This window comes from Sorex fumeus, unplaced genomic scaffold, assembly GCF_029834395.1.
Source record: "Sorex fumeus unplaced genomic scaffold, SorFum_2.1 ptg000037l, whole genome shotgun sequence".
In the NCBI taxonomy this organism is placed as follows: Eukaryota; Metazoa; Chordata; class Mammalia; order Eulipotyphla; family Soricidae; genus Sorex; species Sorex fumeus.
In genome coordinates this window covers 65,334,520-65,360,879 of record NW_026606094.1, presented here as the reverse complement: position 1 = coordinate 65,360,879, position 26,360 = coordinate 65,334,520, and the positions used below count along the sequence as shown (strand labels likewise).

The 26,360-nt window shown below is 42.6% G+C and overlaps 1 protein-coding gene across 2 annotated transcripts in view; it reads left to right on the top strand.

Annotated features, from left to right (window-relative positions):
• The window catches only part of IGF2BP3 (insulin like growth factor 2 mRNA binding protein 3), a 157,339-nt gene that overhangs the window by 60,995 nt on the left and 69,984 nt on the right, over positions 1-26,360 (top strand). The gene's annotated exons all lie outside the window — the stretch shown is intronic.

The following is a 26,360-nucleotide window of genomic DNA, read 5'->3' as shown; positions in this document are numbered from 1 at the left end:
AAGACCGATCGGTGAAATGTAAACCTTGGAAAAGGCACATTTTCCTGTGAGATCAGCAAGCAGCAAGACCACAGTGGAAGACTGATCAGTGAAGTGTAAGCCTCTGAAAAGGCACTTTTTCTTGTGAGATCAACAAGCAACATCTGATGGATAAAGTCTGTCATCCACATTGCATTTACAGTAATGCTTGATGTGGGTGGGTTTTAGAGGCCATCTGTTTCCACAAGAGCAATACTTTGTTTTTTTTTTGTCACAACCAGTGATACACAGGGGTTACTCCTAGCTCTTGCACTCCGGAATTACCCCTGGCGGTGCTTAGGGGACCATGTGGGATGCTGGGAATTGAACCCGGGTCTGCACGTGCAAGGCAAACGCCCTACCCACTGTGCTATCACTCCAGCTCTGATTAATACATCTCTTGAAACCATCAGAATCTTGATTCTACAGGGACTCTGAATCTCAGAGGCAGGACAGAATATAGGAGGCCTGTCTGGTTGCTCAGGTAGGAAGCTGAAATGACAATATCATTAAGCTAGACTCTAGCAACACAAGGGAAGTGAAGAGCAGAGGAAGGGGGTAAGCAAGTGTTACCTAGTTGGGGAGGGGCAAGCGAAACAACCATACAATTCTGTGTTGGCTCACAGCAAGTGCTCACTTCCCTGCAGTCTGGCAGGGGTGTGTGCTGAGAAGCAGCACTGTCTCAGCATGGGTAGAGGTGACAGGCTTCCAAATGAAGTTCAGACTCAAGGATCATGAACTCTGTTAGGTGAAGTCTCCACTGGATTGAATAATTTTGAGGTGTCCCAACCAGGAGATCCTTAAGGGGATGTTCTCACCAGCAGTTCTTGGTCAGAGGAGCCAGCAGTTTTGTGGTCATGAGGTCCAGGGTCCCCACTGACATTTCTTAGCTGTTGGTTCAGTGGAGGGACCCCAGGCTGCAGTGCTGCTGGGGCCGTGTTGGAGATACCTCGGTCACACCTGACAGTGCTCAGCCACTTCTAGGGCCACACCTGGAGGTGCTTGCAGGGAAACAGTGGGGTGCTGGGAATCACACCCAGATCAGTGCTTGGTAGACTTGCTGTACTTTCTCCTGGCCCCATTTACCTTTTTTTCCTGACTCTTAAGATTATAGCATAGGTGCATGGTCACTGTAGTGCTGACATTTATGATATTGTTGTGTACACTTAACTTCGACACCATTTAAGTGCCCAAGACTCTCCATCAATGTCCTCTTGTATATCCATTTGGTCTTGTTCACTCCCATGCTTTCCCTTCCTTTATTTGGTATTCTTAGTTCCATCTACAGTTCTTTGAAAGTGACTGAGTAACGCCATCACAGATGGGATATAGGATGGTGCTGCCTGCTGGAAAGTGCACATAGACATACAACTGTTTAAAACCTGTTTTTATTTGATGCTATTTTATATAAGCAGTATGAGCAAATAGACATTTTATGCTTTAAGATCTTAGCCAAGGCATTTTGGAAACAATGATTTGGTTTCCATGCATATCCTTGGTTTTACTAATTACTCCCACAGATATGTCCCATTTTAGCATCGATTGTACTGTATGCGCAACCTAATTTATTCATCTGGAAAGGAAACTTAATTTTGGGAGCTACACCCAGAGGTGCTCAGGGTGTACTTCTGGATTTGTATTTGGGGATCACTCCTGGTGGGGAGCAGGGGACCGTATGCAATGTCAGGGATCGAACCTGGGTACAAGGCCTCAGGTGTCTGACCCACTATACTTACTCTCTCTTCAGCCTGGTACTGTTTTTTTAAGGTAAAGGTAAAGGTAAAGGCCCTCCCGTTGATCGTGGATTTGCTCGAGCGGGCCCTGTAACGTCTCCATTGGAGACTTTATTGTTACTGTGTCTGGCATATCGAATACTCTCGGTAGCTTGCCGGGCTCTCCGAGAGGGGCGGAGGAATCGAACTCGGGTCGGCCATGTTGGTCGCTTGTAAGGCGAACGCCCTACCCGCTGTGCTATCGCTCCAGCCTGTTTTTTTAAAGCCTGTTATAATGAATTACATAAATTTTAAAATACTTTATCAATCTTGTATTCTTATAAATTCCATTTGGTTGTGATATTTTTTTTCCTTTTTTCCCTTTCAATATATGCTATAAGTTTGCTAATTTCTGCTGAAAACTCAGTAGCTCTGTTTGAGGGATGTTGGTAAATAATCATATAAATATAAAATTTATATTTTATCTTGGGTCTTTTTAGTGATTTATAATTTCTGAGGAATGATTTTACTTAACTCACGTAAGGTTTTATAGTATTTGATTGTTCTTTAAGTGTTTATGGGGTTTATAGTATAATCTCTTATTTCTGTTATTGGTAATTTTTATGGCTGCCTTGGTATCTTTTCAGTCTTTGAACATCTTGAGAGAACATCTCTATTTTATTGTCACCCATCCCCAACCCAAAAACCAGTGTTTCACTTGATTTTTTTTCCCCCCAAGCTTCATCCATTTTCTTCCGTAATGATTTTAATCATGGGCCTGGAGTGATAGTACAGCAGGTAGGATACAGTACAGCGGGCATGGTGCTAGCCTTGCATACAGCCAAACCGTGTTTGATTCTTGGCACCCCATATGGCCCCCTGAGCCTCACCAGGACTGATTCCTGAGCACAGAGCCAGGAGTAACCCCTGTAAGCATTGCCAGGTGTGGTCCACAAAATTTTATTTTATTTTAATTTTTTAAAAAATTTTTATTAGTGAAACGCCATGAGATACAGTTGTAGACTTACAAATTTTTGTACTTGGGTTTCAGTTATACAATGATTGAGTACCCATCTCTCCACCAGTGCCCATTCCCCACCTCCAGTGCCCCCAGCATCCCTCCCCCACCACCCCCCCATCCCACCCTACCCTACCCCTGTGTCAGGGCATTCCCTTTTGTTCTCTCTCTTTTGGGTGCTGTGGTTTGCAAAGTGGTCCACAAAATTTTTATTTTATTTTATTTTATTAAATTTTTTTAAAAAATTTATTTATTTATTGAATCACCGTGGGAAAAGTTACAAAGCTTTCAGGTTTAGGTCTCAGTCATGCAAATATCAAACATATTTCCCTTTACCAATACTTATTTTTTACCATGAAGAACCCCAATAAAACCCCACTCCCCACCCCTCCCAGTCCCTGTGAGGCAGATGAATTCTAGTTAGCACTCTATCTGCTTTGATTAGATTCATTGTTTCAATAAAAGATTCACCACTATTATTTAGAGTTTACCCCCCCTCCCCCCCCCCCCCCAATCAGACATGCTGAAAAAGCATTGTGAAGTGATTTGCTTTCTACAGCTGGGTTCAAGAATTAAATGTTGGTTTTGGATTTCTGCTATTTTACTTATTAACCGTGGAAGTATTTCTGCTGAAAGTCAGATAATTAAGAAATTGGTTTCTGTGCTCTGGAGTCGTGGCCGTGCCGAAGAGCCGCTCGTGGGGGGCAACTGGTGACCTCCGTAGGGCGTGAAGGGCGGACCAGAATGCCCCCCTTCCCATGAGGTTTTAGTCGCCCCCACACCCCCGGCTCATACCTGCTGTCCACAAGGCTCCCACGCAGCCGCCATCTTTCTTTCCAGAGAGGAGAGGGCGAATGGGACAACACCCTTTCCCCTACGGACTGACATGATGGCCTGGATTAACGCATAGTCCTTTCACTTTTCTGCTCCAAGCTGCCGGGTTCTGCATTAAGTCCTTGTGCTTCTGGGGCTGTGGCCGTGCTGGAGAGATGCTCGTGGGGGGCAACTGGTGGCCTCGGCAGGGCATGAAGGACGGACCAGAATGCCCCCCTTCCCATGAGGTTTTAGTCGTCCCCACACCCCCAGCTCATACCTGCTGTCCACAAGGCTCCCATGCGGCCGCCATCTTTCTTTCCAGAGAAGAGAGGGCGAATGGGGCAACACCCTTTCCCCTCTGGGCAGACATGATGGCCTGGATTAATGCATAGTCCATTCACTTTTCTGCTCCAAGCTGCTGGGTTCTGCATTAAGTCCTTGTGCTTCTGGGGCTGTGGCCGTGCTGGAGAGCCGCTCGTGAGGGGCAACTGGTGGCCTCGGTAGGGCGTGAAGGACGGACCGAAACGCCCCCCTTCCCATGAGGTTTTAGTCACCCCCGCACCCCCGGCTCATACCTGCTGTCCACAAGGCTCCCATGCGGCCGCCATTTTTCTTTCCAAAGAAGAGAGGGTGAATGGGGCAACACCCTTTCCCCTCCTGGCAGACATGATGGCCTGGATTAACGCATAGTCCATTCACTTTTCTGCTCCAAGCTGCTGGGTTCTGCATTAAGTCCTTGTGCTTCTGGGGCTGTGGCCGTGCTGGAGAGCCGCTCGTGGGGGGCAACTGGTGACCTCGGTGGGGCGTGAAGGACGGACCGGAAGCCCCCCCCCTTCCCATGAGGTTTTAGTTGCCCCCACACCCCCGGCTCATACCTGCTGTCCACATGGCTCCCATGCGGCCGCCATCCTTCTTTCCAGAGAAGAGAGGGCGAATGGGGCAACACCCTTTCACCTCCGGGCAGACATGATGGCCTGGATTAACACATAGTCCGTTCACTTTTCTGCTCCAAGCTGCTGGGTTCTGCATTAAGTCCTTGTGTTTCAGGGGCTGTGGCCATGCTCCAAACTTAACTCTGATTTTCAGGGAGAAACGTTGGGTTTCTCCCTGAATTTTTTTTTGGTTTAAAATCCGCTGCCTCTTTGAGTTTATTGTGTATGTGTGTGTGTGTGTGTGTGGTGTCAGGTTGCACTGTGGTGTTGGGTGTTGTGCCCTTGTTTATGGACTTCACACAGGTGGTTGCTAGACATCTGGGGTCTCACTTATTTTGGGGTGGAGTGTGTGGCTTGCAGTGCTGGGGTCTTGCTGCTGGCCCAACTCCTTACGTGCCCGGCCGTGCTCTTCTGCTGAGCCACAACCGCTGCTCTTCTTCTCTGTTTTTAAGGGAGGAAATTGAGTTACTCATTTAACAACTTTCTTTATATTCCTGCTTTTGCAGCAGTACTGAGGGGCCATGCCATTGGCAATTGAACTTCTTATGCGTGTGCAAGACAGGTACCTCGGGTCTCTTGAGTTCTTCTCCCCAATCCCTGAGACCCTTTATCTCTTCCTCCTTTTGTGCCATCTAAGTTGGGAACTTTGGGACTCTTAAGCCTATTTCTAATTTTAGCATCTGCTACTAGAAAAGGAGGGTTTCCCCAGTGTTAGGGCACTTTCCCTTTGTGTGTTGGCTTTATTCAATGCCTTACTTTGTCTTAACCAGATACAATCTTACTATTCAGAGTTGGTTCCCATGTGCAGATGAGATAGGCTGTACTTCTCTGCTCCTCTTGGGATGTCTAGTATATGTGGATTCTTCAGTGTTTGGGATCTCTTCTGGGAAACAAAAGGAGCTGCCCAGTGAGCAGCTCCACTCAGTTGAATTGAGCATGTGATACTTTTCAGACTGAACCCTTAGCTCATAAAGAGAACTCTGTGTTCATCTTGCTAAATTATTTCTTGGTAGTATTTCCCCCCACTCTTGTGTGTATAACCCCCTTTTCATGTCCAATTATATATATATATATATATGTATACACACACATAAAGGGTCGAACTTGTTTAATATAATTAGCTTACTCAGATTAATAGGAGTAAATGGATTTTGTTTCCTTTTAGTTTTAATTCACTCTTTAGTATATGGTTCATTATTACACCTGTTTATCTGGACACTGCTCTTACTATACTGTTAATAGTAAGGTTTTAGGTGTAGAATGCTGCTCTGCCACATGCATGGCCAGAGTCCCAACATCTCGCCTCCATTGTCTGTAAGTCCCTTCTGTCACAGCTCACACTTAGCAAATTCAGTTCTACAGGTTGACTCTCAAGGTCTGTTGTTGGTGAGTCTGTGTTCCTTTCCTGTGTCTATACTTTACATGTGTGATGGATTCCTTCCAGTTCATCCATGTAGCAGTGAATTGTAGGCTTTCAACATTGGTATTGCTGTGATCATCCGTCTTAGAAAAGCTTTTACTTTGGCTCATATGTTCTGGCAAATCATGTCTTCATTCTCATTTGTTTCCAGGATTTAATAAGAATTTTAGTTACTATATTTCAAATTTTATTATTTTGTGGATTTATTTTATTATGTGCCTTTCAATAGTTTTTATTTTATTTTATTTAAATTTTTTTTTATTGAATCATTGTGAGGTACAGTTTACAAAACTTTCATGTTTGAGTTTCAGTCATACAATAATCGAACACCCATCCCTCCACCAGTGCACATTTTCCACCACCAATGTCCCCAGCATGCCCCCATCCCATCCCTCAATAATTTTTAAATTAACTTTTCAAAACTCACAACAGGCATGAGGATAGGTTGATAATACCCAAGCAGAGGTTGCTGGTAGTTAAAACTTGTCCGTGCACATGTGAATGTATGTTTTGGAGGATGAATCCACAGAAAAGACAGGCTCCCACAGCAACCACAAGCAACATGATTGTCTCACTATAAAAAATAACTTTGGGAGGAAATTGAGTGGTGTCCTTCACACAGATGGAGGGAAGCAGGCACTCGTGGTGTGGTATGGAATGATATATACGTGAAAAGTATGATTCAGCAGTGTTGTAAATCTTGGTACCTCGATAAAAATGGTTAAAAAATAATTTCAGTATTCCAGAACTAGCACAAAATGTACTTCACAGTGAAGAGTCCTGCTCCAGATTTATTGAAATCTTAGGTTGTAAAGCATGTTCAGTCAAACCAAGGAATTCTGCAGGAGTCATATAAAAGTTTGCACAGTAATGTATACATCATAGAAAGTAACAGCAAAGACTATAGTTAGAGCTTATGACAGTGGAAGTCCAAAGAGTAGCTACAGAGTGGCGGGGCGGGAGATGGTCATCCTGACCTTTTCCCTTTTTTCCTTCTGGTGTTTAGCCTCAGTTTTAGGTATGTGGTACACAGGACTAACTTTGTGCTCTGCTCAGGAATTGTTCCTGATCATTTTTGAGGAACGAAAGGGCTTTACCACGACTTCATCATCTGAGATCATGGAGATAGTGGGCACCCTCGGGACTTGTCTTCATTCATTTTGGTGGGCCCTTCTTCATTCTGCTTTGAGAGCTGGCTGGGTGTCTGATTTTGTTCAGGGTTCGGAGCAATCTGAGGTTTGTGTTCACCAGTTCTGCTTTGCTGTAGAACTTGGCTACTGCTGAAAATCAGTTCAAGTCAGTCCCTGCTCCCTACTTTGCAGTCCCTGCTTCCTCACTGGGCTCTTGGCCTCCGTCCTTGAGTTCGGACACCAGAACCCAGCCTTCCTTAATTTCTCTTATTCAGCTCCTGAGACTGGATAAACCTGTGCCCAATAATGTGTTTGGGGAAATTGTAAGGTCTTTGTTTTTACCTAGAGCCACCTGTGTTTTTCCCATGCCTCAGTCTCCAGTACTCGTGTTGGTACTGTCTCTGCCTGGGCCTGTAGCTGTGAGTCTCGCTGCCCTTACCAGCCAGGGATACCCCAAGGCCTGGACCAGCCATCCTCCAACTCAAGAGAGTCATAAGGTCTGTAGATGGATTTACGATCTGCTGCTTGTGTCCCCTCACTGTGCTCTGTGTCCCCCAGTCCTGAGACCTTACTCTGTTTTCCTTTTGGCGTACCGTTGGAGGCTCCAAGAAGAAAGCTCCTGGAGCTGTTGCTGGCAAATGCCTTGCACTCTGTCTGAGGGACTGCTCACGGAACCCTTTGGCCATATGTGTGTTTTGTGGATTTGGGGCTTGTTGTGAGTTCCAGGGCACCCTTTCCCACCACCTGGGCCCCCATTCTCTAGCAGTCTTGCTTCTTCAGAACATGTTGTGTTCCGTTCTAAACACCAGGATTGGGTCTGATCTCCGTGAACAACTCTGATTCATATCTCCACTCAAGACTTTTTTTCTTTTTTCTTTTTTGACAGGGCAGGGTTGGGCCACACAGGACAGTGTCTAAGATTAAACCCTGGCCAGTCACATAAAAGGCAAGCGGTCTACCTGCTGTACTAGTCTCTGTCCTCATTCAGATTTTTTTTATTGGGAGTGAGGGGGAAACATTGATTTTTTTCACTCATTTTTATGCTTTTTCTTACATTTCTAGATTTCAGCTTTCTCTTTACTGCTCTATCTTTAAATTGTAGATTATTAGTTCATACTCTTCGAGCGCAACCATGAACAGGGCAGTTTATGAACCCCTATAGATGGTTTTTTTGCAGGGAGATGTCACACCAAGTGGTGCTCTGGACTTATTCCTGATCTGTGCTCAGGGGTCTCACTCTTGGTAGTGCTAGGGACCATATTTTTAACTTTTTTATTGAATCACTGTGAGATAGACCATTACAAAGCTGTTTATGATTGGATTTCAGTCATACAGTATTCCAGCACCTATCCCTTCACCAGTGTACATTTTCCAGCACCAGTGTACCCAGGTTCCTTCCCATCACCCCCATCCCCTGCCTGCCTCTCTGACAGGTGCTTCTCTTTCTCTCTCTCTCTCTCTCTCTCTCTCTCTCTCTCTCTCTCTCTCTCACACACACACACACACACCCCACCCCACCCCACACACTACACACACACATACCCACGCAACACACTCTCATTCTCTCACTCTCTTTCTCCTTTTGGGCATTGTGGTTTGCAATATTGATACTGAAAGGTTATTAAGAATATCCCTTGCCTACTTTTAATCCCTAGATCTTGTCCAGCGCGATCATTCCCAGCTATTATTGTCATAGTGTTCTTTTCTCTGTCTTACCTACCCTCACCCCACACACACTTGTGGTTAGTTCCAGCCATTGACCAGTCTTCTACTAACCCCTGTTTTCCCTGGCCATGGGTATTATTCTTCTACTATATATATTTTTTATATACCACAAATAAATTCTGTCATTCTTTATCTGTTATTTCCTTCTGACTCATTTCACCCAGCATGATACTCTCTATGTCCATCCTTTTATAAGCAGATTTCATGACTTCATTTTACCTGACAGCTGCATAGTATTCTATTGTGTAGATGTGCCATAGTTTCTTTATCCATTAGTCAGTTCTTGTGGCTCTAGATTCTTCCAGCCCACCTTGGATATAGGAGTTAATGCAATTCTTCAATTGGCAGAGGGAAAGCAGGCAGCAGAGAAATGTAGAAGCTTGTTCTAGTCTTGCATCTAATATTGAGTAGGATCCAAAGCAGGAATCCTGACCCTAATGCCTCCTTTCTTAGTACTATATATATATAAACTCTTAGTTGTTCTGTCATCTCAAATGTAAAAATAAGGATGATAGTATTTTCTGAAAATCTTTTTAGGACTTAAAACACCAACTTTGTGTTTTGTTTAGATACACTGGTAATTTCTTTTAACCTATAAGGAGGCATAAATAAGTAGTCTTGTGTTTTTAACCCTCAGGCCTTTACTCTTTAAACAAAATTTATTATCATTATCACTTTCAATATAATCCTAGGGGCTGCACTTTTTTCAGGAGATTCTACAATTCTTAATAGATTCACATGCTTAGGGTGGACCAAGCCAACTACTCCAACTCCCTATTCCAAAAATCCACTTACTATATGACACCTGGAAGATCTCTCAGGTACTAAACTGTGGTGAAGAAAGTGGTGAAGTGATCTAACAAAAGTTTTTGAATCTCTCAGTTTCAATCCTGAGATAAAATTTGCAAAATGAAATTCACTTATATGGAAGTCAACATAATGTCCTAATAAGTACTAGAAAGGAAATAGCTTATGTGAAATAATATTTCGATAAAATCTTACAAAAGTAAGCACATAGATAGTTGTACCATGTGTATAAAAACTCAGTGAACCATGACAGTGATCCAAACTCAGGCATGACATTTGGGCAACTCAGAAGTTGTGCTGCTTGGTTCATTGGTTTTCTTAGTTGTGATAAGTGAATTGAAATACATTTGTAGAAGAAACCTGGCCGGCAGGCACCACAACACCCAGAGAATTCTCTGGGCCCCATACCTAGCTGATATCGCCGGGAGGTCACAGATGGGGCAGGTGCAGTCTCCCCACCTTCTCCAGATGGATTCCCAGTGACCATAAGCTTCTACAAGCATGATTCCGGTATGTGGGCACCAGGACTTTTCTTCCAGACCACATGGCCGCTAATGTGGCCACGCCACCTTTCCTGATATCCAAAGTGAGCAATGGAAAGTGAATGATCTAGCGTCTGTCCCTGGAAGGCAAGCTTGAATGGTGGTGGGAAAATTTGAGCAAATATAATGCCCAACAGAAATGCATCTGGACTGTGCATTAAACTATGGTGCCATGCTGCCGTAGGAGGGGAAGGGTGTTCATCCCTCCACCTTTTCCCCCTTGTGGTATTGGCATGGTGGCCACCATCTTTTAGAGCCTAATGGACAGCCAGGTATGAGACTGCAGTGACGAGGCATGTGGGACCTCATGGGATGGGGGGTGGAACCGGCCTTTCTTCCTGCCTTGACGAGGCCCTGAGTTGCCTCCCACAAACGCCTCCTCCGACTCCTGAATGGCCATGATTCCAGAGGCACACAAACCAATCTTGGATACCACCAGCTTTTGGCAGAAATGCATCTGGACTGTGCATTAAACTATGGTGCCGTGCCACCCTGGGAGGGAAGGGGTGTTTGTCCCTCCGCCTTTTTCCCCTGGCGGTGCTGGCATGGTGGCCACCATCTTTCAGAGCCTAATGGACAGCCAGGTATGAGACTGCAGTGATGAAGCACGTGGGGCCTCATGGGATGGGGGTGGAACCGGCCCTGCTCTCCGCCCTGACAAGATCCCGAGTTGCCACCCAGGAATGCCTCCTCCGGCTCCTGAATGACCATGATCCCAGAGGCACACAAACCAATCTCAGAACCCAGTGGCTTTCGGCAGTAATCCGTCCAGATTTATTACTGAATATCAGAAATCCAAAATTGCGTGGCCACAAACCGCACGACATCATATGCTCTTCATAACCAGCAATAGAAAACAAATTATCTAATGATGTCTTTTTAGCAGGTCTGATTGTTGGGGAAAATTCCAAATAATAATGGTGGGTCTTTTGTCGTAATATCGAATATGATCAACGTAGAGAGAGAGAGTAAAGTGGAAATCTGCAAACAGGTGGTGGGAGGGGGGTATACTGGGGTTCTTGGTGGTGGAAAATGTGGTCTGGTGAAGGGATGGGTGTTTGATCATTGTATGACTGACTGAGACTTAAACTGAAAGGCTTTGTGACTGTTCTCACGGTGATTCAATAAATAAAGAATTAAGAAAAGAAATACATTTGTATTATTTATTGAGTAGTTGTAGTTTAGAAAGATACAGTGTATATTAAAACTTAAATTCTTCTAGGTCATAGAAATGGGCTTTTGTGTTTGTAGGTGTCTGGCACCTTTATGATCTGTGGAGGACATGAAGATTTCCTTTATCTTGTGAGTGTCCTATGCACTTGAGGATGACAGAAGTGGCTGACCTCTTAATATCAGTGACTGCCTCTGCTTCACAGAACTCAGATTTCTAACCTTTACTCGAGGAGTAAAGAGAATTATTGCTCTGCATCATTTCTTTGAGGTGTATGGAAAGATCCCTTTTGTTTAAATTTCCAATCACCATTTTGTAGAACACATTATTAGGAAAGTGAAATTTAAAATCAGTCAAAAAGATAAGCCCTGATTTTTTTTTTATTAGCTTCAGCAGGCATAAATTTTTTGTCAAGCCACTACACAAGTTTCTAAATATTCATCACTTCTGAATTTATCTTGTTTTCCGTCTTTGTCTCCTTCCCTCCCTGCAGTTCTCCAGAATGATCTTTGTTTCTGGCAAAATCTTCCTGTTGAAAGATTTCCTCTGGGGTGCCTTTTTGACTTGGATAGACATTCACAGTGTACTCGAACAGGCATGACGTAGTGTTTGTTTCTCCTAATCTTTGTACATTTAATTTTGAGTGCCTTTTCTCTCTGTAGATACTTGGGGATGAAAATAACTTTTTAAGCCTTGATTCCCGACTTTCTCATGTTTTTCATGTGGTGTAGGAATTCTGCTGTTTGAAGATAATTCCTGTACATGATAGAAAGCATCTCAGATCATCATAGAAATATCCAGAGCCTTATAGGTGATACCAAGGACAGAAGGATTGGCGTCCGGAAATTCTCCTGTGGCAGTGGAAAGAATGTGAGATGGTTTTATCACCATGATAGGAGCACTTTTTCCCTGCTCTACTTTTTAGTTTGCAGTAGATCAGGTGGTACCTTAAAAGTGGGTCAGAAAGTTTGGACAGCTTCTTGAATGACTTTGCTCTTGCAATTTACCACCTGCCCTGCTGTGATGCGCATTGCTGATTTCGGCATATGTATGTCTTAGGGGATAGATATAGACATAGGGTCACACAGTGACTTCAGGGGTTGTTCTTGAGTTAACTGGAGAGGCTTGAGCTCATATTTCTTTATTCACTTTTAAAGGAAAAAGTCATATAGTCATGTTGAAGAAATTAGTCACTGGAAAAAGGGTTCCCACTTCAATATGATGGATTCATGGTAAACTCTTGAGTTTACACCTCGCATTACCTCCATGGTCTTCCTCAGCAAATCTAATGCCCATCAGTTCTGAGAATGTTCTGAAGATTTCCAGTATTCTAGTATTGATTATACTACTTGAGTTGACCAGCTGAAAACATTTCAGATTTCAAATAATTTTCATTTCTTTCTCATAAAAGACATGCTTGTTTCTTAAGTAAACATGGGCAAGTCTTTCATCAGACTTCTTTGTTTCTGTATACAAGGAATGTTACCCTGAATTGCTATTTAACTAAAGTTTGCTTCAAAAGAGGACCTGCGTGTATACCAGTTTTTCTATTAGAGACACAATTTTGTGATATGTAATAGAGCCATAATTACTCTCTTCTGACTGGGTTCAGCTTGGTGCTGTGTGTTATCTGCTTGGGTTTAAATGTATCTTGCCTTAGAGTATAGGTATTTAACTGTAATTGACCTCATAATATTTTTGTTTGTTTGCTTAGGGATGCTCAGGGGTCACTCCTGTTGGTGCTCGAGGAACCATATGGGATTCTGGGGATTGTCCCTGTACTAGGCAAATGCCCTACCCTCCCATCTCTATTGCTTGCTTAGGGATTTTTAAATTTTTTTCAAATATTTTGTGATTCCCGATGGTGCCCTGGGGTCCAGGGGCCACGGTGCAGACTATTTGTACTGACGATGTGGTGCAGTTGGGGCTGTCTGAGGTGACACCCAGTGGTTCACATGGAGTGGGGGCAGGTATATTAGACCTTGTGGTGCTAGGGATCAGATTCAGGGCCTCTAACTTAGTAGATGTGTGCCCTACCACCTGAGCTGTCCCTGCTAAACCATGCCTCTCCCCCTCATAATTGTTGTGGGGACTTCTCAAGTGATATTCAAGTAAGTGGCCTGGAGACTTCTCCGCATGAATCTTGCCTACCATCAGTGCGTGGCTCAGGGATATGATGTGCTCAGGCCCTGCAGTGACCAGGATCACCAGGGCTGTACCTTCCCATGCTCATATCATGCTCAGGGGGCCCAATTTGCAGGAGAGCAAATTGGGAGCAGCTGAATGAAAGCATCTGCCTTAGTCCCTGTACTGTTTCTTCAGCCCATCATATTTATGCTTAGATTAATACATTTTGATGTTTTATTTATTACTATTATTTTGGTTATTTTTGCCATGCCTAGAGGTGCTCAGGGCTTACTCCTGGCTCTGCACCCAGGAAGTCACTCCTTGCGGACTCAGGGAAACCATAAGGGATGCTGAGAATTAAGCCTGGGTCAGCCATGTGCAAGACAAGTGTCTACTTGTCCTACAAGTGTCCTGTCTTTACTGTTTTTATTTATTTTTTTATTTTGCAAAATTTTTTTTAAGGCATTGTGGTTTACATGATTGTTCATAGTTGAATTTTAGGCATTCAATGTTCCAGTACCCATCCCACCACCAGTGTCCCTCCCTCTTCACCTGCTTCCTTGACAGGCACATTTCTGAGATTGCTGGTTTCACTGTTACTGGTTCTGTGGTTTACATAACAAGATAGACCACACCTCTATCCCACCAGTGTGCCCGAGGCACAGACCCCTACTCTGGTTTTGGTTTTGTTTTTGGTTAACATCCAGTGATGTTTAGGAGTTACTCCTGGCTCTGTACTCAGGGATCAATCTGGTGGACTTGGGGGAACATATTGGATGCCAGGGTTTGAACCTGGGTTGGCTGTGTGCAAGGCAAACCTCCTACCTGCTGTAGTATTGCTTTAGCCCCTCTACTTTTCTGAGGAATCTTTATACTGTTTTTCATAGGATTGAACAGACAATATTCTTGCCAGCAGTTAATGAATGAGAGTTACTTTTTTACCCTAACCTTGCCAACACAGATTGTTCCCAGTTGTTAAGTTTTTTTAAATTATTTTTTATTGTGCCATTCTCACTGGAGTGAGATGACATATCATTGCCATCTTGATTTGAATTTCCCTGGTAATCTAAGTGATACTTTTCCATGTGCCTATTAGCCATCCATCTGTCTTTTTCTTTTTTTTTTCCCTTAAATTTTTATCAGTGAAATACCATGAGGTACAGTTGTAGACTTCAAATTTTTGTGCTTGGGTTTTAGTAATACAATGATTAAATACCCATTCCTCCACCAATGCCCATTCTCCACCACCACTGATCCCAGTATCCCCCCCCCCCGCCCCCATCTGTCTTCTTCAGAGAAGTATCTGTTCATTTCCATTCTCCATTTCTTAGTAGGGTTTTGGATTTTCTGTTGTTGTTGATCTTTGTGAGTAGTTTTTTCTATCTTGGATATGAACCCTTTATCTGATGAGTGCACATATTTTCTCCCTATCAGTTGGGTGTCTTTGAATTTTATCCTGAATATCTTTTGCTATACAAAAGCTCTTTAATGTAGTTCCATTTGTTTAGTTTTGTTCTGTTTCCTTGTCAATGGAATCATATTGAAAACACCTTTGAAGTCCAAAACTTGGAGCATTCTGCCTTTATTTTCCAGTATATCTAAGGGATTTTGGTCTTTGATCCACTTTGAATCGACTTTTGTGCAAGGTGTGAGATATGCAATCAACTCCATATTTTTACATGTGGTTACCCAGTTTTCCCATTATCTTATGTTGAAGTGGCCATCTTTACTCCACTCTGTGTTCCTTGCTTCTTTGTTGAAAATTGAGCATAGATTGGGGGTTTGCCTTTTGGTACCTGATTCTAATCCATTTGCCAGAGAGAGTCTATCCTTGTTCCAGTACCATACTGTTTGATCACTATAGCTTTATAGTTTAGTTTCAAGTTTGTTAATGAGATAACCTCCCAGACTCTTATTTCTGAGTATGACGTTGACTATTCAGGGTGCTTTATGCTTTCATAGAAACTATTATTGATCATTCTAAGTTCTGAAAGAATGTCATCTGAATTTGGATGGGGAGTGTGTTGAGTCTTTATAATAGGTGGGATGTGCACTCTGACAGTATTGATTCTTTCAATCCATGAGTATAGAAATATTTTTCCATTTCCTGAGGTGTTCTCATGTGACTTTTAGTTTTTCATGATATTGATCTCTGTTACCTGCTTTGTTAAATTGATTCCTAGTTACTTGATGTTTTTGGACACTATTTTGAATGGACTCTGATCTCTTTCTCTACTCGTTCCTTACTTGTATATAAAAATTTGGTATATTTTTGTGTGTTGACTTTGTAGCCTGCTACTTTAATATTGGTTTATTGTTTTGAGGAGCTTCTTGTTGGACTCTTGAAGGTTGTCTTTATTATGTCATCTTCACATGTGATAATATGACTTTTCCAGTTTGGATCCTTTAACATTCTTTGTCTTGCCTGATTGCTGTTACTAGAACTTCTAATAATATATTGAATAAAAATGAAGACAGTGGACATCCTTGAGGGAATGTTTCAGTTTCCACCATCAAGAATTATATTGGCTCTGGGTTTGTTATAGGCAGCCATTACTGTGTTGAGGAAGGTTCCTTCCACCTCTGTTTTGTATTTTGTTGAGGGTTATATTAAAACTGTAGCACTATCCTCCCATTGTTCATTGATTTGCTCGAGTGGGCACCAGTAACGTCTCCATTGTGAGACTTGTTGTTACTATTTTTGGCATATTGAATATGCCATGGGGAGCTTGCCAGGCTCTGCTATGTGAGCAGGATACTCTCTATAGCTTGCCAGGCTCTTCGAGAGGGGCGGAGGAATTGAACCCGGGTTGGCCGCGTGCAAGGCAAACGCCCTACCCGCTGTAAAAAAAAAAATCATGGTGGATCTTGGATTATTTGGGGAATTGGGTGCTTTGGGTCACACTGGGTTGTGCTAAGGGTTTACTCTTTTTTATTTTTTTAAATTTATTTAATTAATTTATTTATTTTGCTGTTAGGGTCACACCTGGCAACACACAGGGGTTACTCCTGGCTCTGCACTCAGGAATCACCCCTGGTGGTGCTCAGGGGACCATATGGGATGCTGGGAATCGAACCTGAGTCGGCCGCATGCAAGGCAAACGCCCTACCCGCTGTGCTATTGCTCCAGCCCCGGTTTACTCTTTTTTAAAAAGTATTTTTTTTTCATTAAAAAATATTCCAGGGGCTGGAGCAATAGCACAGCGGGTAGGGCGTTTGCCTTGCATGCGGCCGACTCGGGTTCGATTCCCAGCATCCCATATGGTCCCCTGAGCACCGCCGGGGGAAATTCCTAAGCGCAGAGCCAGGAGTAACCCCTGTGCATTGCCGGGTGTGACCCAAAAAGAAAAAAAAAATTCCAAAGCTTTCAGAATAAAGTTAACAGTGTTTTATCTCTGCGATGATCTTTCTCTTACATGTTTTTCTAACTTTTTATATTTTAATTTCCATCAGAAACCTACTCTTCAAGTCATTTGGCAATTATAGAGTTCCAACTTATTTTATATGCTTCTGTGCCTTTGAGTATGCTATTTTGTTTACTTGGAATATCTCTGCTTTTCACTTTATCTAATTCTCTTTCATTCTTCAGACCTCAGCCCAATCAAATTTTCTCAGGCAATCTGTTTCCCACATTTGGTTGAATTGTATTTCCTTTGCTTCTTGAGCACTTTGGGTATCTCTAAGATATAGTGCTTAAGATGCTCTCATTGATTTACTAGTCTTTCACACCTCAGTGGACTTTCATTGAATTTAGAGGATTATTGAGCAAAAACTGTCTGATTTGACTTTCTTTGGCTAATGTCAGTTTACCTGGCATACAGAAAGTGTTCAACAAGTTGCAGAAGTGTACTTGGAAAACAGTCCACCTCATTTTTATGGAAGAGTAAAAGAAATTTTAAGGTAATACATAGAGCGAGATATGACATTTGTTGAGGTTACAGTATACCATCTCTGAATGCTGTTAAAACCTTTTGATGTATTGTGAGTCTGTGTAGAGTGTTCTCATAAAATATTTTCATCAATGATTAAATTTTTAATTTTCTTTTTCAAAAAAAGTTTTTTATTTTATTTTATTGCTGGAGAGATAGCACAACAGGTAGGGCGTTTGCCTTGCATGCAGTTGACCCAGGTTCAATTCCTCCCTCCCTTTCAGAGAGCCTGGCAAGCTACTGAGAGTATCCCGCCCGAATGGCAGAGCTTGGCAAGTTCCCCGTGGTGTATTCAATATGCCAAAAAAAAGTAACAACAAGTCTCACAATGGAGACATTACTGGTGCCCGCTTGAGCAAACCGATGAACAACGGGAGGACAGTGCTACAGTGAATCACCGTGAGATACGGTTACAAAACTTTCATGATCAGGTTTTAGTCATACAATGTTCCAGCACCCATCCCTCCACGAGTGTACATTTCCCACCACGAATATTCCCCTTCTCCCTCCTCAGGGTTTACTCTTGACTCTGCTCAGGGACCATGCCAGGCAGGGCTCAGGAAACTATCTGTGTTGCTGAGGATTGAACCTTGGATGGCTGTGACAGGCCAAGTATACTGTCTACTGTTCTACTGTTCCAGCCTGGATCTTGGATCTTGCCAAAAGCTATCTCTGCATCAGTTGTGAGATTTTTTTAAAAATTTTTATTAGTGAAACACCATGATGTACAGTTGTAGACTTACAAATTTTTGTGCTTGGGTTTCAGTTATAAAATGATCGAATACCCATCCCTCCACCAGTGCCCATTCTCCACCACCACTGATTCCAGTATCCCTCCCACCCCCCATCCTTTCCGTGAGATCATTTTTAAAGGTTTTGAGGCTATATCCAAGTGTGCTAAGGATTTTTTTTTTATTCCTGACTCTTTGCTTAAGGGTCACTCCTGGAGAGCTTGAGGATCCATACAGGGTGCTGGGGATCTAACCTGAGTCAGAGCTATGTACAAGGCAAACACCTTACCTGCTGTACTCTTTCTGACCAAGATCACATGGGTTGTGGAGTTTTATTTATTTATTTATTTATTTATTGCTTTTTGGGCCACACCGGCAATGCACAGGGGTTACTCCTGACTTTGCACTCAGGAATTGCTCATGGCAGTGCTCAGGGGACCATATGGGATGCTGGGAATTGAACCTGGATTTGCCGCATGCAAGGCAAACACCCTGCCCGCTGTACTATTGCTTCTGCCCCGATCACATGGTTTTTATCTTTTATAAATGTACGTGTTATCTTAATTAATATGCATGTGTTGAACCATCTGTGTATTCCTGAGATGAGTCCCATTTGACCCTGGTGTTTGTGGGTTTTAAAATATTTTTCAATAATGCTATTGAATTCAGTTTGCAAAGATTTTGTTGAGGATTTTTGCACTGCTGTTCATCAGGGAAGTAAATTTTCTTTTCTAGTTGTGTCTCTGCATTGGTGTGATGTTAGCTTCATAAAAGATGCTAGGAAGAATTCTTATTTCTTAAATATTTTGCAAGAGATTAAAGAGTAAAGGTAGTAAATCTTCTGTGAAGGTTTGATAGAACTCACGAGTAAATCCATCTGGACCAGGACTTTTGTTACTGGGGAGATTCTTAGTTTCAGTTTTCAGTTTTCATTTTTTTGCTTGTGATTGGCCTACTTCTTCCTCGCTCAGCTTTGAGAGACCATAGGATTCTAAGAATCTGTCAATTTCTTCTGGGTTCTCTAGTTTAAACAGTGTAATTTTGTTCATAGTGACTTCGCTTAATATTTTGAATTTCTGAGGGTTATGTTGCAATTTCTTCCCCTTTCATATATAATCCAAGTAGTTTGGACATTTTCTCTTTTTTTCCTCGTATGTCTAGTTAAAGTCTATCTTGTTTATTCCTTCCAAGAACCAGCTCCTGGTTTTATTAGCTAATTTATTGCTTTGGGATCCATTTGTTCTTTTTTCAGTTTTTTAAGTTGTGGTATATAGCATGTATAAGATACACTGCTTTTTCTGTTTACAAAAGGTTTTTTTTTGTTTGTTTTGTTTTGTTTTTTTTGGGTCATAACTGGCAATGCACAGGGGTTACTCCTGGCTCATGCATGCAGGAATTACTCCTGGCAGTGCTTGGGGGACCATATGGGATGCTGGGAATCAAACTTGGGTCGGCCACATGCAAGGCAAATGCCCTACCCACTGTGCTATCACTCCAGCCCCCTACAAAAGTTGTTAACAAACAAAACAAAAGTTGTGTTCAGGCTTGCGTACCGCACCCCCTTGCAATAACTCTATGACCTCTCTCATTGATCCAAGGTCTAGCCTTAAAATCTTTACTGTAGTAACAACCAATTGTTTGGAGCTGGTGTGCAAGAAAAGTTCTTTTTGGGTAGATGGCTTTTTGTTTGTTTTTGATTTGGGGTTGCACCCATCTGTGCTCAGGAACCTTTCTGGTGCTTCAGGGACCTTTGTGGTCATGGGAATTGAACCCAGATCCACCATATGCAAGGCAAGTGCCCTACCTGGTGTACTATCTCTTTAGTCCTTTTTAAATATTCTTAGTTTTTATTATAGTTAGGTAACAGGTTACAATAGTGTTAATTTATGGTTTTGATGTACAAAGTTACTGTCCCTTCACCACCACCCACTTGCCGAAGGTTTTCCAACCTCTGTCCTTTTTGCCATTTGCAGTCATTTACAGTCTGCCTCTCCCCTCTCTCCTTCTACTACTGGTCAGTAATTTCAGTTTTGTAATTTAAGGTCAAGTTTTTGCCATTATTTTTTTGTTGTTGTTGTTGTTTTGTTTTGGGGTCACACCCGGTGATGCACAAGGGTTACTCCTGGCTCATGCACTCAGGAAATACTTCTGGCGGTACTCGGCAGACTATATGGGGATATGGGATGCTGGGAATCAAACTCAGGTCTGCTGCGTGCAAGGCAAATGCCCTACCCGCTGTGCTATCACTCCAGCCCCCATATTTGCCATTGTTAGATACTGTCTAATTCCTTGTTTTATTTTTCTGTATACCAAGGGTGAATGAGACCAAGTTACAGCATATTGCAAGATTCCATCTTTTCTTAAAGCTGCATAATACTTTTTATGTTTATTACCATATCTTCTTTATCCACTCATCTGATGAATAACAACAGATGGGTTTGGGCTAAATGACCTTTTGAGAACCCCTCCATTTCAGCTCCTGTGCATCTCTGTTTGGCCTGCTGTCTGTTTTGCATGTGCACATCCAGTATTCAAAGAGAGCTTACTTTGAAGGTACACAGTTCTTCTGAGTTGAGCTCATCTGTCCCCTGTCTTCTTCTTTCCTCTGAACCTTTTGCCACTTGTTTGCTTTGACAGCTTGGTTTCTGAGTTAGGGTGGAGGGTTCAGTGCTTGACCACGTATTCTTTCAGGTACTGTGCTGATAAGTCATTGAATCTTTGCCCTGTTTGCATTTATTAACATGACTACATATCCACAGGCCCTGGACAGGAGTCTGACAGGGCTTACAATTGAACTTGCTTTTAGGTATAATAATATTAAAAGTATTATTGATTTACCTCTTCAAAGGTCTTTGTGGGGAGGCTTCTGAGAATAAAACACTTGATTTTGCATTTCTGTTGTTTGGCACTAACATGAAGAAGAACCAGTCAGGGTGATTAGTGGTGATGTGAGAGACACAGACTTTCTACAGGACAAAGACTGCTGGAAAGGAGGGCCTGTTGCTTTGAACAGAAGACATGCTGTGATTGGGTGACAGCAAAATTTCCTTGGTCCTGGGAGCTAAAGTGGGCTAACTAACTTTAAGCAAGGCTTCCTCTGAAGAATGGAGCTTTGTGGTTTTCTCTTGAATCCCTGTTGGCTGTCTTTGTTTTTGGGCCATACCCAGTGGTGCTCAGAGCTTACTCACTCTGCACACAGGGATCACTCCTGGGCTCAGGGACCATATGGCGTGATGGGGATGGAACCCATGTCAGCCACATGAAAGGCAAGCACCTTACCCACTGTACTGTACCCAGTCCCAAATGTTGGCCCAAAGCAAGGAGGAGCCATATGCAGAATCTTTTTTAAATTAAAAATGTTTGGTGTTCATTGTAGGAAAGTCAATGGAAAAAAATTATCTGAGTGCTGTTATCCAGTGTTCACTGTCTTTAAGGGTTATGATGTTGGGTCTCTGTATAGTTTTCTCCAAAAGTATTTCAGTTGTTGAAGATCATTCACTGAATTGATTGTATCTTCTTTTTCCCTTTTCTTTTTGTCAGTGATCAAACCCAGGACCTCACACGTCATATGAGGCCTGTGTTCTATTACTGAGCCACAGTTGAAGAGCTACTTACTTTGGGCAACCTGGCATGCTACCAAATGTAGCCTGCCCACACGGCAGAGTCTGGCAAACTCCCCGTGGTGTACCTGATATGCCAAATACCAGTAACAGTGATGGGTCTCATTCTCCTAACCCTGAAAGAACCTTGGATATGGCACTTTTTAAAATCTTAGGGCTAGGGTGAAGGAGACATTACTGGTGCCTGCTCGAGGCAGTCGATGAACAACAGGATGATCGTGATCGTGATTGTGATTCTACATTAGCTACTAGTGATGCTTACTGAGCTTGATTTTTAGTTTGGGTGTTTTGTTTTATACTCTTTTTGTTTTATACTCTACTCTCCCAATCACTGCTCAAGGGTCTCAGGACACTGCTGGTGACCTTCGACCGTCACTGTTGGGTATCTGTTGGGGCTGGCGGATGTGTACTGCTTAGTGGAGCTGGTCCCAGTGCCATCCCAATAGGCTGTATGGAGCTGGGGCTCAGTCCCGGGCAGGTGTTCAGCTCATGCTTAACTTTATTTTGGGCCACAACCAGGGGTGCTCAGGGCTTACTCTTGGGCTCTCGGCTCAGGAATCATTCCTGGTTGGTTTCAGGGGCCCTTACGGGTTGCTAGGGATCAAACCCAGGTTGACCACATACAAGGCTACCCACTGTGTTGTCTCCTGGCCCTCATATTTAACTTCTGTACTGTCTTCCTGGTCCCTTTGTTACTGTTTAGTTTTTCAAGGAGCTCAGTGGGTCCTGGGGCCATTTTTGGCAGTTACTTCGCCAGGTGGTTCAGTGCTTGATCTTCTGATGGATACTGCTTGGGCCCAACAGTGCTGGGATTCACTTGCAAAACATGTGAGCTTCCTTAGCATTTGCAGCAGCTTTTGAATCATCTTCAGTTTACTGCCTCCTTCCTTTCTTCCTCCTCCTTTTCATTGCTTTCCTTTTCTCTACTTTCTCTCCCAGCTATTTGGGCCACACCTGTTGGTGCTCAGGGGTTACTCCTGGAGCTGCTCTCAGGGATCCCTCCTGGTGGACTCAGGAGACCCTATGGGATACCTGGGATCAAACCACATTTGGCCACATACCAGGCAAACGCCCTTCTGCTGTGCCATCACCTGGACCCCTCTCCTTTTTACATTATGTTATGGTGTGTATCAATTCAGTCTGTAGACAATTGTCAATGTCTGTTTCTATCCATAAGAAATTATTTTTGATTTAAAATCTTTTGGATGAAATGTTTTATTGTCATTCTTCCTTGCTTTGTTGATTTTTTTGTTGGGGAGGGGTCACCTCTGGAGATTCTCAGGAGTTACTCCTGGTGGTGCTCATAAGGGATGCTGAGATCAAACCCAGGTCAGCCATGTGCAAGGCAAACACCCTACCCCCTGTACTATTGCTCCAACCCCACTTTGTTGATATTAATCTCAATGAAAGCATCTGTATTACCTTGGTCATTGCTTTGTTTTGTGTTCTGTTTGGGACTTAGCCTCAGTTTTTGTGTTCCCGCCTCAGGATTTATTGAGATACAATTTAATATACACTATTGCCTCATGGTAATTAGACTTAACTGTGAATTGATCGCATAAAATATACTTTACAGCCATTATCTCATATAGGTGATGAAATAAAATTTAAAAAATTTTTTTTTGTTTTTTTGGGGGGGTTACACCTGGCAGTGTTCATAGCTTACTCCTGGCTCTGTGCTTCGGGATGACTCCTGGTGGGCTTGGGTGGACCATTCGGGTGCTAGGGCTCAAACCCAGGTCTACTGCATACAAGGCAAGTACCTTATCTGTTGTACTGTCACTCTGGCCCCAAATGTGGGTATTTCTCCCCCCACCCCCCTTCTCGTGAGAACTCTTTAGATTTAGTCTCAGCAGCTTTCAATTGTGTTACCCACAATGTCATGGACTTAACACCTCTAGTACTTGGTTATAACGTGAAGTTAGCACCTTTTTACTGTCTTACTACAACCCCTCTTCTGCACCCTCTGCTTCTGATAACTTCTGTTTCTGATAGCCACAAATCTGACCATTTTTCTTGTTTTAGTTTGTTTTGCTTTTTAGTTCCACTTATTATTAAGATTCTAGAGTATTTCCCCTCCCCCACCCCTGAATTTGCTTAGCATAATACCTCAGGGTCCTTCTACATCATTCCAAGTAGCATATTTCTTTTCCTGTGGCTGAATAATAAAAACACACAGTGCTGTGTATGTGCATGTGCATGTATGTAGATAGACATCACGGCTGCTCTCTCCATCCTCCTGTCAGTGGACTCCTTGGCTACCGTTGTTAATGCTGCGTGCACATGGGAGTGCAGATATTTCTTTGGCATAGTGTTTCGTTCCCTTTGGATGTATTCCCAGAATTGGAATTGCTGGCTCATATGGTAATTCTATTTTTAATTCTTTTAATTCTTCATACTGTTTTTCATAATAGCCACACCGATTAATAATTCCACAACAGTGCACAAGTATTCTTTTCTCAACATACTCAACAACACTTGCAATCTTTCTTTTGAAGCCATCCATTTGAACACGCAAGAGTGAATTGTTGTGGTTTTGATCTGTGTTTCACCAATGATTAGAGTTATTTAATACCTTTTCAAGTACCTGCTGAACATTGTTTCTGTGTTGTGTTTTTGTGTGTGTGTGTGTGTGTGTGTGTGTGTGTGTGTCGGTGTTACTGGGGGTCAAACCCAAGTCTTTTATAGATTTCACGTAAATTTTAGATTTTAAATTTTAGATTTCCTCCTATTTACAATTTTTTTCAAAGGCCATTAAAATTTGAATAGGGATTACACTGAATTTTTAGATAGGTTTTGGTAGTATTGTTCTTCCTTCCTCCTTCCCTTTCTCCCTCCCTCCCACCTTCCTTTTTTTATGGGGTGTCTGTCACCATACCTAGTAGTACTCAGGTTTTTCTCTTGGCAGTGCTTGAAGGGCCACACATGGAGGTGGGGATCAAACTCAGGTCAGCTGCGTGCAAGCAAGTGCGTTACCTACTGTCATACTGTCATCTCTTTGGCAATATTGACACGTTTACAGTAATCTTTCAAACTCTAAACATGGTTACTTGTTCATGTGTTTGTATTTATTTTCTTTTTATCAGTGACTTGTGGTTTTCAGCGTAGAGATATTTTACATCCTTGTTTAATTATTTCTCAGTATTTTGCAGTTTGTGATACCACTACATTTGGAATGTTAGTTTCGATCATTGTTCGTATTTAGGAATGTTACTGATTTTTTTTCTTTGGGGGAGGAATGGGTCACACCTGTTGATGCTCAAGGTTTACTGCTGGCTCTGCACTCAAAAATCACTTTTGGCAATGCTCAAGGGAACATATGGGACGGTAGGGATCAAACCCGGGTCCACGCTTGCAAGGCAGATGCCCCACCCTGTACTCTGGCCCACTACTGATTTTTGAATGTTTACTTTATAACTGAAATTTTACTAAAGTTCTTGATTACATTATTGGGGGGGGGGGGGCGGTGTTGGATTTTGGGACCACACCCTGCAGTGATCAGGGGCTATTCCTGGCTTTGTGCTCTGCAGTGACCTTTGGGAGTGCTTAGGGCCATATGCATTGCCAGGGAATGAATGATTGTTTTATTATTTGCATCCATAGGGTTTTCTAGATATAAGATCATTTCACCCAAGCTTTGCTTACGATGTGGACCGTATTCTATACATACTTGAGGCCATGGTTTTGGTCCCCTGCACCCCTGTCCCCACATCTTCCAGCATCCCTGGGTTTGTCCTGTTTCCCACCCTCCTCCAGCATCACCAGGTGTGGCTTCTGCAGCAAGTGGGTCTGCATACTGCTTCAGTGGATAAGATACAAAACAAAATTTTGGTGTACTAGTTCTCATTTCTACATGGATATATGTATCTATTGAATTAGAAGATCAGTGTTGAATTTTTAGGCTACCCACTGTTACAAAACTGTTGTAAAAAATTTGTACTTTTTATACTTTATAATAGATGTACTTTTTATACTTTATAATAGATGATAATTTTTCACCCATATCCTCTTAATATAATAATAAAAATAACTCTTGCCGAATGAAAAGGCAAAAAAGTTTTTTTTGGGGGGGGTTTGGCTCAGTTGTAGAATGTCTGTGGGCATAAGGGCCTGTGTTCCACTACAGACACTGTCTCACATGCCACGGGCCTTCCTGGTAGCAGAGTCCTTTGGTAAGCCCTAAAGCCACAAGAAAGTTAAGGCACATAGAAACCAAGTGTGCAGAGTAGCACAACCAAGCATATGTGACACCCCCCAACCCCCTCAACTCATCAACACTGCAGCAGCTGCAATGGGAAGAGAAAGAGGGGGAGTATTAAAACATTTTAGATTACAGCACCAACAAGTGTTTCCTTAATTTGACCAATAGTGAAAGATTTTATTTTTTAATTTAATTTTGTTCTGGTTTTTATTTGGAGGGGGGGGGGGTTGATGCCCACACTTCTCAGTGTTCAGGGCTTACTCCTGGCTGACCAGGAGACCATATGTGGTATTAGATGGTCATTGAATAGGGCAAGCATCCTACCCCTTGTATTATCTGTATTATCTGGCACTATAAATGCATATTGACTGCTGGTTTTTTTGTTGTTGTTCTCTTCATAGCACCTTTCTCTAATGGTATTTGTGTGATAACACGGTTCATATTACTTTTTAGGGAAATGA